Source organism: Camelus ferus, chromosome 6 (genome assembly GCF_009834535.1).
Source record: "Camelus ferus isolate YT-003-E chromosome 6, BCGSAC_Cfer_1.0, whole genome shotgun sequence".
Taxonomy (NCBI): Eukaryota; Metazoa; Chordata; class Mammalia; order Artiodactyla; family Camelidae; genus Camelus; species Camelus ferus.
The window spans coordinates 67543536-67556128 of record NC_045701.1 but is presented as its reverse complement, the minus strand read 5'-3'; the positions used below and the strand labels follow the sequence as shown (position 1 = coordinate 67556128).

Here is a 12593-nt window from a genome sequence, read left to right as displayed (position 1 = left end):
GCACCACACAAGGCACTGCTGTTGACTGAAGTCCAACAAAAGAAGGCCCTGACATTCCACTGGGTCGTTTTGGTGCCATCTCTCTAGATCTTCAAGAAAACACACATGTTCTCTTTTGCAACCAGGTTACCTTATTCCTCCCCAGCCACAGTAAAAGGAGAAAATGGAAGGACCAGCCCCTCCCTCAAAAGATATACCCGACAGATTTTCCTACCCTCGTGATCACAACCCAATCACACTCACGTTATTCTAACCCTCACTCGAATCACCTGCGTTTCAGAGAGCCAAAGAAAACAGATTCCTTGTTTCTATGACTCACTCCAGAGCTCACCAAAAACCAACCAAAAGAATAAATGAGCTGTCATCCAAGAATAATTAGCTTTACATATATAAAACCTTTGGAAAACAAAATGCCATAAAAGTGTGTAGGCTTTGTTTTGCTTTTGTTAATTAGCTAAGCATAGAAAAAACTAAAAGCAAAAATCCAATGGAGCCAATTTATTACCCACACCAAAAAAGTAAAAGCGCAGTGGAGAGAAGGTTGGACTGTCAATCTCAAGTGACAGTGACACTCGTATTTTAACCAGCACCGTAGGTGGGAAAGACACAAATTTTTGTGTGAGCACTGAAGGAATAACTTAATGCTCAACCCTCCCCAGGAAAGGTAGAGTCCCACACTCAAAGGGCAGTCACCCAACCAGCAGGGATGTTTCTTCTCTCCTGGCTCAGATTACCCCAGGGGAAGGTAGGGTGGTGATATATAAATCACTTGCGGTTTCAACAGGAAGCTCCTACAACTTCTTCCTGTTTTATGGGCAATTACCCCTCCACCGGACCATCCTCCCCAGCCCCTACCCCCACCCCCTGGTAACCCAGAAACATCGCTGAGAGAGAAGGTCTAAAGTTGCCACCGTTCCAGAAACAAGGAAGGCACAACCACTTTCTTTGCCAAATGAAAAACGAGTTTAAGATGGGAAGAAAACGGTCAACTACAACAAATTAAGTTTGGCTTCTCTAAAGAGCATACAAAGTATATTATGCTCTGAATTAGCCAACATTCCTTTAAAAAAAAAAAAAGACCACAGGCTTTCCATGTAAATACTTAAACTCATAATTTCTTTTTCCATAACTTTGTAATTTGAGTAACTCTAAAGCTTAGTTACCAAACACTACATCAATGTGGTTTTCATAACTTTTCAACCTTCATATACATTTCATTTTAAGTTTTGCTTCCTCTCATTTTAGGCATTTAATAAATACTGAACACTTGACTGTGGCGGGGGTAGTAAATAAACTTTAACATAACAGACTCTAAGTTAGGAAAAAAAAAACAGGAAGCAAAGAAGTTCAGTTAAATTGGAAAACCTGCCTTCCAATCACTGTGTGATCAGTGACTAGTACTTCTACAACCTTCAAAAAAAGCACTTCAACTTTCTGGGCTTCAGTTTCCCCATCTGTGAAATGGAGAAGAAGGGCCAAATGATTTATGCTCAAAATCCCTTCTAACTTCAACAATCTATGAATCTCTTCATCAGAAAGTAGGAAAGTGCAATTACAAATAAGACTTTATGGTTTACAAAAGACTTCCATAGATACATTCTCAATAATTTTTGCAACAGAGCTGTGAAGCAAGTATTATGCCCATCAGTGCAGAATCACACTTTTTTCAGAAAAATAGCTCAGAAAGAGGTTTGATTATTTTTTTAAGATCTCATAGCTGGAAAATTTAAAACCCAGACCTTCCAAGGACAAACACTGGGCCCCATTATTTCAAAAATTAATTTAAGTAAGTTAAAATTCAAAAGTAATTGCCTATTAATTATTTATAATAGCCAAAACATGGAAGCAACTTAAATGCCCATCAAGAGATGAACGGATAAAGATGTACACACACACACACACACATATATACACACAATGGAACATGAAGCAATACTTGGTGGAATTGAATACTACTCAGCCATGAAAAAGAATGAAATAATGCCATTTACAGCAACATGGATGGAACAAGAGATTATCATACCAAAGCGAAATAAGTCAGGCAGAGAAACACAAATATCATATGACATCATTTATATGTGGAATCTAAAATATGATACAAATGAACTTATTTACGAAACAGAAACCGACTCACAGACACAGAAAGCAAGCTTATGGTGACCAAAGGGGAAGGGGGGGAGGGATAAATTAGGAGTTTGGAATTAGCAGATACATAGTACTATATATATAAAATAGATAAACAAGGACATACTATATAGCACAGGGAACTATATTCAATATCTTGTAATAACCTATAATGGAAAAGAACTTGGAAAAGCATATATATATATACACACATACATATATATAAAACTAAATCACCTTGCTGTACACCTGAAACTAACACAAGATTGCCAATCAACTACACTTCAATTTAATAAAATTTTTTTTAATTGCCTGCTATCCAAAACTCAGGGTATCAGAACACCAAACCAGGAAAGGTTACTACAAATGGCCTCACTGCACTGTTAAGTTCCTTGAGGCCAAGAACACACTATTACTCACCTCTGGAATCACTGATCTTAACACAGCATGCCTCCCAGGTAGAGGCATTCAATAAATGCTGTTTGACTTACCACAAATTTCAAAAGGTTAGGAATACAGTGATATTATGGAGGACAATTTTTTTTCTGAATTTAAGAACTTTTATGGTTTGAGTGAAAAGGAAGAAAGAAGCACTGTGTATCTGAGTGCTAGCTCTACATCATAGGGATGAGTCTATTTGTCTTCCTTAGAGAAATTCCCATTTGATCAGTGAATCAAAAGGCTCAAATCTGCAATGTCACCTGAAAATCTTCAGGCATGCTTCACATGTGCACTGATGTGGACCAAGAGAAATGATAGCACAACACTGAGCCTGAAGGAAGCACATAATCGTGCTATCATTAATCACCATGTACTTTCCCCTAAGTCAGAAAGATGCAGAGAATCTGTACTCATACTGTTCTGCCTCTCCTCCTGCTACTGTTCCACAGTTCAAAGAGATAGAAAACAGCCACTTATTGAAAAACTCAAGCTGCAACCATAAGACAGAACACACACATATTCCAACTCAGAGTCAACCAAGATCTTCCAAAGTCTTTACAAAACCACTAATCTCAAGCAATCTTCAATCTGTGACTTCAATAAAGTTACTAGAAGGTGTTTTTTAAAAGTTGCTGAAAAAAAAAATCAAGGGAGTTGGGGGGGTACACAAATATTACACACCCAATTCAATGCAAAAGCAAAATAAATACAAAAGTGAGGAAATAATAGTGAAAGGATAGAGTTAAAAGAATCTTAATATAGAATTTCAGTGAGCTGCTTTGCAATTATCAAGTCAACCTTGCCACAGAATCCTATGACGAAGTCATAACTAACACTGCCTGACACTTCAGATCTAAAAAGTTCACTGCACCAGAACTGCAAATTCAAACTCAAGGAGCAGTACCAGGAACTACAGAGAAGCTAACAGCAACACCTACTGACTGTCTTCAGCCACTTGTCAAACTTGTTCTTTCAGTCAACTAGAGAAATCTAATGATACAGTCAACTTCAAGAGTCCTTTACTTAGTATAATGAGATAAAAGTTGTCAGCCACATAAAACCATTCTTCCTTCAAAATCTCTTCTTTCGCCCCTAACCATTTATGTGCAGATCATCACTAAAATCATTTTAAATGCACTGTTAATTGCTAATGCCTTAGTATAAATAATTTATTCCATGGGAAAAATATTTTAATATTAATATTCTTGTGAATAACTAGCATGTCATCTAATAGTCGGACACATCAGTGACTATAAACTGTTTTATGAAAACCTTTTATTTGAGACTACTGCTGTTACCACTGTCCTATATTACTTCCATCAGCTTTTTTTTTTTCTTTCCTGGTAAAGGTGGCTTAATTGTACCTTTTAAAAATGAAAAAGGGGAAAGTGAAAGTCATTAAATCAGGATTATACAGAAAATTAATACTGTTACTGAACTGGATGCAGAGAATGATTCTGTAGGATTTAATCATGTACTTTTCCAAAAGATTAGGTCAGAGAATCTTTGCCTTGGATGAATATTCCATATGAGAAAACAAGGGAAAGTTGACACTTAACTCCCACAGAGTACCAGCATAAAAACAATGGCTTTAAGAGTCTGAGTCAGAGTTTCAACATAAAAGGTTTGCTTTATAGAGGAAACGCCAACCCCAGTTCATCCAGATAGACCTGGAACCTGATGAAAGTCGACACCTTTACTCTGAAATTTGCATCGCATCACTGGCTCCCAGTTTAGAAATACAATCGCTTAGCAGATAGTAAGAATTTCAGTGAATGCTGCCTCTACAATACCCGTCATGAAAAATAAAATCTGTAAGGTAAATGCAGCCTAGGAGCCATCAGTCCCCAAATGCTTCTCTTCAAAACGAATACCAACAACTCAATGAAACATCTTCCTTGAAAGTGAGCCATTTGCCTTGCTTCTCTGTTTTCCAAACGGTGAACCCGATGAAATTTCAACCTGCCCAACACGATTACTTGTCCACCTAGAAATGCCGTGGAGCGCGATAGGGAGCCTGGCAAATTTCCTTTAAGGTCAAGAGAAGTTGGAAACGGGGTGAAGGAGAAAAAGTTCTTTTTTTTGCAGTACCTTCACGCTTCCCCAGCCCTCTCGTGGTTTACTCGCTCCAAGGAAAGCTGGCTAGAGCATCCCCGGATTCCACTCTCCACCAGACCCCCGGGAGAGAAATTAACCACCCGCGGGCACCGAGCTGCTCTTCCTCCTTTCTCACGAGTAAACCTCTCGGCCTGTCCCTCCTGCACAGCCTGCAAAGCGCTCACCCAGGTGACTGAAGGTGGAGACGAGCAGCGGGGTGGTCGCAGCCACCTCGACGGGGGCGCGGGTCTCCCGGCCTCTAGCACAGGCGCCTGGCGGAGAGTTGTGCAGATTCGGATTCCAAGGTGCGCGCGCGCGCGCGCGCCGGGCGCGGTGCAGCCCGGACTCGCCCCCGCCGGGCTGCGCTATAAGCACGCCACCAAATCGGAAATAAAAACTTTGACCGGCCTCCTGGTGTCTTGCTCCGGGTTCCGGACCCGCGTCCCGGCCAACATTGCGGTGGGGGCTGTCAACAGTGCTGCACCCCCGCTCCCCTGCCCGGACCCGGGACGCGGGAGCAACTTACCTCTCGGCCCGGCCTCCCGGTGCAGCCGCGCGTCCGGGGCGCGTCCGCCGCGCGCTCTCCCTGGGGAGAAAGAGAAATCGTGCAGACGGTCGGCGCGCGCTCACTCGCCGCCTCCTCTGCAGAGAACGGCTGGCGGCTAGGCCGGGGCGGGCGCCGAGCGGAGGGGGGCTCGGGGAGGCGGGGGCGGAATCAGCTCAACTCCTGAGCCTGCCTCCGAGGGGCACCCGGAATGCAAGCAGGAGAGCAGCCGGCGGGGGCCGCGCTCCCGACGGAGTGGGGGGCGGAGGTGCCCGGCTTCCCGGGCATCAACTATTGTCCAGGCGCTCAGGTCCCCGCTTGAGACGCCTCCGAGGCTCAGCGCCCCCCATCCGGCCCGTGTGCCAAATAGCTGAGGGGGCGGCCGAAACTGGAAGCGAGTGCGGGTGGCTGGGGTCCGGGGTCCGGGGTCCGAAGTCCGGGGTCCGAAGTCCGAGGTGGGCGCGGGGGAATAGGGAGGTGCGTGCCGAGTGGGGGAAGGGACAGGTAACTGCAGAGGGGGGCGGGAAGGCCCAGGAGGTTCCGCGGGGGGAGGAAATGGGGAGGGAGCCCCGGAGGCGGGAGAGGATGGAGTGGCTGCGGGGGTTGGGGAGGAGGTCTCAGAAGCCCTGACCTGGCCCTCCCCGGGGACCCACCTCCCGGGGACTCAGGGCTGCTCGGACTTTCGCTCACTCGCTCACGCACACAGTGAACTCGCTCACAAAGTTGCCGGCGGTGGCGGCGCCGCACTCGCCTTTCCCCTCCCCTCCCCACCTCCCCTCCCTACCTCCCCTCCCTATTCCTTCCCCTCCTTTACTCCCTTCCTCCCTCCCCAAGTCTCGGGTGAGATCACCGTGGCGAGGCTTAACGCTGCGCTCAAATCTCGCGAGAGAAGCGACAGCTCAGCCCAGGCGGCGGGGGAAGTGAAAGAGTTGGAGGAAGGTGGGGGACCGCGGAACTCCTAGTTGCTATGACGACGGCAAAGCCCTGGATTCCTGTCTCCTGCGGAGAGCAGAAGCAGCAAACGTGGGTGCAAGTTTCCAACCTGTCCCCTCCTTTGCCCTACACCCTAATGGTGGGGAAAGAAAGGGATAGAAGCGGCAAAAGATTTTTAAACCAATTTGAGAGGGCATCTGGAGAAGACCAGCGTCACGATATCTGGCTAAATTTGGAAAATAAGGTTAATTATTTTTTAGAGATTCTGCGACAGATCTCTGCCATAGAAGCCAGCACATATCTGAACCCCCAATTTCCTACCATATAGTCAACTTTTCATGTCTAATATCTTCCCCCAACCACCACCCACTCTGTATGCTCCCTCTCTCCTCCCCGGCCAGCCCCCCCCCCATCCCACCCCACCTCCCTACCACCACCACCAGACGGGCCGCCTTGAGGATTTGCCTTATCCATCTTTGTATCCTCGGCGCCTCCACAGGCTTGGTACATAGTAGGTATTTACTTAATGTCTACTGGAAAAATGAATGCAACAGACTGTACGTGTCCTCAGTACTTTCCTTTCACCCCACCTTGGAAAGTACTTAGGCTTAGAATATAAATTTCTGCCCACAGTTATGTTTTTGGCTCTATTAAACTATCCTTCCATTTCTGTTCACACAGAATGTATCTGTTTTTCAGTAGTTATAATCCCTCCTTTCTCTTCCTCCATCTTTATCTCGTGAAAATCCTACTCACCATGGCGGGTGGGGCAGGGGAGCAGGCAATCATTAAACTTCTTCAGATGCCTTCATACCTACTTATAGTTATTTTGGTGGCGGTGTGAGTGTATTTAGTTTGGGACTTTGGTTTGAGTTAGCATATTTATTAAATAACAAGTTTATTAGGGTTAAACTTATAATCAAGTTTATTAGGGTTAAACTTACAATCAAGTTAAGGGTGAACATGAAATTTTCTCATTCCCCTATTTCTCTTATTTGTAAACACTTTTATTTGGGGATTTTATATACTCACTGCCAAAATAAAATGAATACTGTTAATAGACACTAAGCTTACAATTTCAAAATAGATAAGTAAAATAAGATTCCATGGTATGTGAATTATATCTCAATTTAAAAAAAGATTCCATTCCTATTGACATAAATATGGGAAAACCATTACTTAAATAAATAGGTAACATGCAAGCTTAAATGCTATGTTGGTGAAAGCTTTTATGTTAGAAACCTAGTGATACAGTGATAAAAAACACTGGACAAAGTCAGGAAACTAAGGTTTGAGTTCCTCTGTGTCGCTGCTAATTGAGTCTCCCTGAAAAGTTATTTAATCTTTCTGATTCTTCATCTGTAAAATGAGAGGTAGCCCACACATTAGGTCAATACAGCTTTAAAATTATGTGGCTCTTAGACCTATAAAAAATTTCAATAAATAACAGATTTTCCTTTTATATCAAATAAGAGTTTTTCATCTTGTAGTAGGTCAGTTTCAGAGTTTAGCTACATGTTGACAGTTACTTTTAAAGTTCTCTTGTCTCAACTATAAAAACAACAAAAACATTGACCATGTTACAATAATTTCAAAGGGAATCCATTGTTCTTTATTTGCTTTTACACAAACTCAACACAGATTTCTTGTTATTTAATAAATATGCTAACTCAAACCAAAGACCCAAACTAAATACACTCACACCCCCACCAAAATAACTACTACTAAGAAGGAAAGAGGGAGGGAGAGAAGGGAAGGAAGAAGGGTAGGACTTAAATTCATAGATCAATATTTTTAATATCAAAGTTTTAGAAAGAAATACAATGGAGCAGCACCATCAATCCTGTTGCTCTGTTTTAAGGAACTATTTTTCATAGCGTAGCATGCTATTGTAAATCAGTTGTTCACCAGCCCTGTCTCAACTTTTAACATAGTTTTGCCCTTAAAGGATGGCTGCCAACCTGTATTCACCAACCCAGCACAATTTCCAGGGCACCTGTTTTATGTCTCCCGGGTAGCAATTGATACATTTGAAATAACTGACCCAAGTGCTAGCCAAATCTATTAAGTTTTTTCAATGTTTCTTATGAGGCTCAAGAGATGAGCAGTGGCCTCAAATTACAAAGATAATTTCCCTAACCTTCAGGCCTAGTAGAGCAGGAGAGACTGTCCTAGGAACATAAAACTGCTCTGTCAAGATCCTGAGATGCTCTTTATCCCTCCCTGGTGGCAGAACTTTGGCCAGTGTTTCTGAAGGAAATAGAAGACAAAATCCACCAAAGCTGAAGTTCAAACTGCATGGCTCTCTGGGTCAGGCACTCTGTCTGCATCCTCCCTGACCTTGCTGGGGTTTCAAGATAGCAGACAAGGAAAGCAGAAGGGGGAATAGAGAGTTTGTCAATCACAGATAAAACCTCAAAACCACTTCTTCCCACTCCCTCTATTGGCTTTCTATCCACCTCTACCCAACCCCCTCCCCTACTTACTCAAGGGCTGTGAAAGCCATCCCCACTATGAATAGAACCCCCTCCCTATTCACTTCTGAGTTTGTTAAAGCGCTGTCAGGATTCGTTTCCCTCTGGTTATTCACTTCTGCTCAACAGCACACCCTCACATATCTAATATGGAATGAACTTTGACACACAAAGACCTGCCAAGCAAGGAAAATATATGTTTTTTTCCTAAATATTACCACCATCGATTTACATGTGCATGTTTTACAATTAAAATCTGTTTATCCAGCCTATTATCATCAGTTCAGGCCATTACTAACTAAATTTCAGAGAAAAAACTCAGTTATAAAGAAAGGGCAAAGTGCCCCTGCCAATCACCCAAGATTAAATTACATCCAATGCTGTTTCAGTTTTAGTTGTTTGTTTTAGCCCTATGTGATATAACTCTATTTACCTGAATACTAGATTGCTTAGAACACCTCATTCTCCCATCTACAGCAAAATATTTATTACATGTTTAAAACATCAACTACCGTATAATCCATGAACATTCCTCAGCAAAGCTACTATGCTTCCTTGTCCATTCTCTCTCCCAAAGGACTGTTTCACACCTTCTCCTCCTACAGCAAACCTCCTGCTTATTACTGACAGCTAAAGGCCATGCTTCTTTCATTGGCAAAATACAAGTGATAAGAAGAGAACTTAGCACACACTCCATCCCTACCACTCTGTCTACCTACCCACCTGCATCTGTCTGCATGGCCTCTTCCATCCTCCTGGCACTTATGATAAACTCTTGGTCCTCTTAGCCAAGGTTACCCTCGCCACCTGTGTACCAATCCCATCCGCTCTGACTTGGGAGACTGATTCAGCAATTGTCCTCTCTCGCACACACATGTCAGGAAAATTTCCCTCTCTACAGAATCATTTCTGAGTGCTTACAAGCCCGCTGTAATATCTGCCATGGTAAAAAATAAAACATTTCCTAGATTCCATAGCTCCCTCTGCTTCACTTGACCACTGGATTCATCAAAAGGTTTTTCCACACTTGATATCTTCAGTTCCTCTCCTCCCATTCTCCTGAATCTTCTCTGAGTGGCCTTTCATCCTCACCACTCCGAGGGAAACAGGTCTTCTCAGAGTCCCTAGTAACGACCGCACTGCTAAATCCAGCAGTCAGTTCCCATCCTCACCTCACCTGACCTCTAAAGCATCAGCGGAAGAAGCTGATTACGCTTATCCTTGAAAAAAGTTTCTTCACATGGCTTCTGGGTTAAGAATTTGTCTTGGTTCTTCTCCTCCCTTTCTGGCTCTGTCATTATCGAATCCCTAAACATAGACGTCCCCAGAACTCAGTCCTTGGACACCTTCTCTCTGTGGTCCCTTATGATTCCATGACAGTCTCACCAGCCTGATAGCTAAATGCCATCCATTTACTGACTACTCTCAAATTTACATCTCCAGGCCAGGTGCTCTGCAGACTCCAGACTTCCACATCCACCTCCTACTCAACTTCTCCAACTGTTTGTGTAGTAGGTATCTCAAAAATCACATGTCTAAAACTGGAAAGCGCCAACATTCCTCCCAAAACCGGTTCCCTCCTGCAGTTTTTCCTACCTCAGTTAAGGGTACCTTCCAGAGAGTTAGAGGTTCTTATTCAGAGGGTAAGTCTTAGAGTCATCCTTGACCTTCTAGGTCTCTTGTATGACACATCAGACCCGCAGTGAATTCTGTAGGCTCTTCCCTCCAAATATGTGCAGAGTGCAACCACCTTCCACCCACTGAAACTCTCCCTCTCTGATTCAAGCCATTTCTCACTGGGTTTCTTAAGGAGTCTCCCTTTCTGGTCTCCCTATTCCTGGCCTTTCCCTCAATATTTTATTCTACACACAGGGTCTGAGTGTGGAGCATGAGCAACTCAGATCAGGTCACATCTCTGCTCAAAAGCCTCCCAGGTCTTCTCATCTCCCTCAGAGAAAAAGCCAGAGTTCCAGTTCTGGCCTGGAGGGCTGTTCATTCTCTGACTCCTTTCTAGACCTCAGGCTTCACCACCTTCTAATCACCCTCCCTCTCTCCATTCCAGTCACACCCACCCCTCTCTGTTCTTTGCATTCACCAGGCACTCTCCCACCTCCAGGCCTTGCCTTTGCTGTTCCCTCTGCCTGGAAAACTGTTTCCCCAAATGTTTGCATGACTCACTCTCTGAGCTCCTTTAGGCGTCTGTTCAAAGGTAACAGTGTTGTTCATGTGCCTTCTTGCTCTTTGATGCTGTCTCTTCTCCTGGGATATCTTGCTAGGGGGTGCCCCCCCACCACGGGCTGTGTTTCCCGGGCTCCCTTGTCTGGGGCCTCCAGCTGGTTGTGTTCAGCCATGGAGAAGCATGAGAGGCATGTGGACAGATGGAAGGGGCAGACTTTTCTCTTCCTCTCTGTCCACCTCTGGCAGTGTCTTACTGGCAGATACATCTCCTCTTTGGCCCCAGGTTGCACTGACTGAGAACCATCCCCAGGCTCTGGTATCATCTTTATCCTAAGGGTGACAGCAGCTTTCTAGTGTTAAGAATCTCTGGGTTGCCTCATCATCCTGATTAGCCTCACAGCCCTCTCATCACCTATGTCACAGTTCCCTGGTGTTAAATGCCTTCTATTTGAATTACCAAGACTGGTTTCTCTTCTCCTAACTGGACCTTGATGCTTACAGTCACCCTTTATGAAACAGCAACCACCCCAGTCTCATAATCCCCAGGCTCCTCACTCAGCTTTATTCTTCTCTCAAGTCCTCATCACTCCCTGACACAGTGCTTAATTGTTGGCTGGTTTACAGTCTGTCTCTCATGTAGAATGTAATGCTCTGTTACTGCTGCATTTTCAGCACCTAGAACAGCGCCCACCACATAGTAGGCACACTATGCTTGCTTGTTAAATGCGCAAATAGTGTTGTTTTAAAGACAAAGTCACAGGGCTAGCAGAGTATGGTAGGGACTAGTTCTCCATGTCCTAATGCCTGCAACCTGTGAATATGTTATTTTATGTAGCAAAAGGGACTTCACAGATGTGATAAAATCAAAGATCTTGAGATGGGAGGATTATCCTGAATTATCCAAGTGGGAAAATACAATCACAAGGCTCTCATAAGAAGGAGGTGGAAGAGTCAGAGTCATAGGAGCAGCACTGACCATGGAAACAGAGTCAGAGAGATATTTGAAGATGCGGCACCGCTTTGACATTGGAAGAAGGAGCCATGAGCCAAGGAGTACAGGCAGTTTCCAGAAGCAAGAGAAGGCAAGGGAAATGGAATCCCCTGCTAGAGTCTTCAGAAGGATGACAGCCTGGGTGAGATCTTGATTTCAGCCCAGTGAAACCCATTTTGGACTTCAAACGTCTAGAACAGCAAGATAATATATTTGGGCTATTTTAAGCCACTAAATTTGTAGTAATTAGGTACAGAAGTAATAGGAAACTAATACAAAGAGTTTTCTTCATGTATCAGTTCTTAGGCATGTGGCTTGTTCACTCTTAAATCTCTACTGTCTAGCATAATTCCTTATACAAGGAAAGCACTCAATAAATGAACAAAGTTTAACATCAAAGCAGAATTAGGGCTCCTGTCCTGATGGAGTGGCCAAATCGCTAACTGACTTTACCCAATCTTAGAAAAGGAAGAGCATCTTGCTAGTAAGAAGTCTCCTTGAGCTTTTTGAGCCATGAAGATCTAGGGCCCCAGGGTAGGGAGACCGCCCAAGTTTTAGGCACCAGTGTCAGCTACAGAGAATGAAGACCAGTCCCACTAGGCTTTGTATCATATGTTAAGGAGCTTGGGCTTTATTCTGTAGGCAATCAGGAGCCATTGAAGGATTTTTTCAGCAAGGCAGAGATATATTCAAATTTGCATTGAGGAGGTTATAGCACAATTAAAGCATGAGTTTTAGAAATGCATGGGTCAGAGAAGAGGTCAGAACTGGAGTTATAAATGTGGAAGGCAGTACCTCATAGTTGCTGCTA

At 43.9% G+C, this 12593-nt stretch overlaps 1 protein-coding gene across 1 annotated transcript in view; it reads right to left on the bottom strand.

Annotated features, from left to right (window-relative positions):
- SIPA1L1 (signal induced proliferation associated 1 like 1) overlaps positions 1-5940 on the bottom strand; it is a 340124-nt gene extending 334184 nt beyond the window's left edge. The window contains 2 exon segments of the mRNA XM_032482300.1: positions 5189-5248; positions 5897-5940. The gene's annotated coding sequence lies outside the window, so the exon portion shown is untranslated.
- Positions 5941-12593: the final 6653 nt, after the last annotated feature.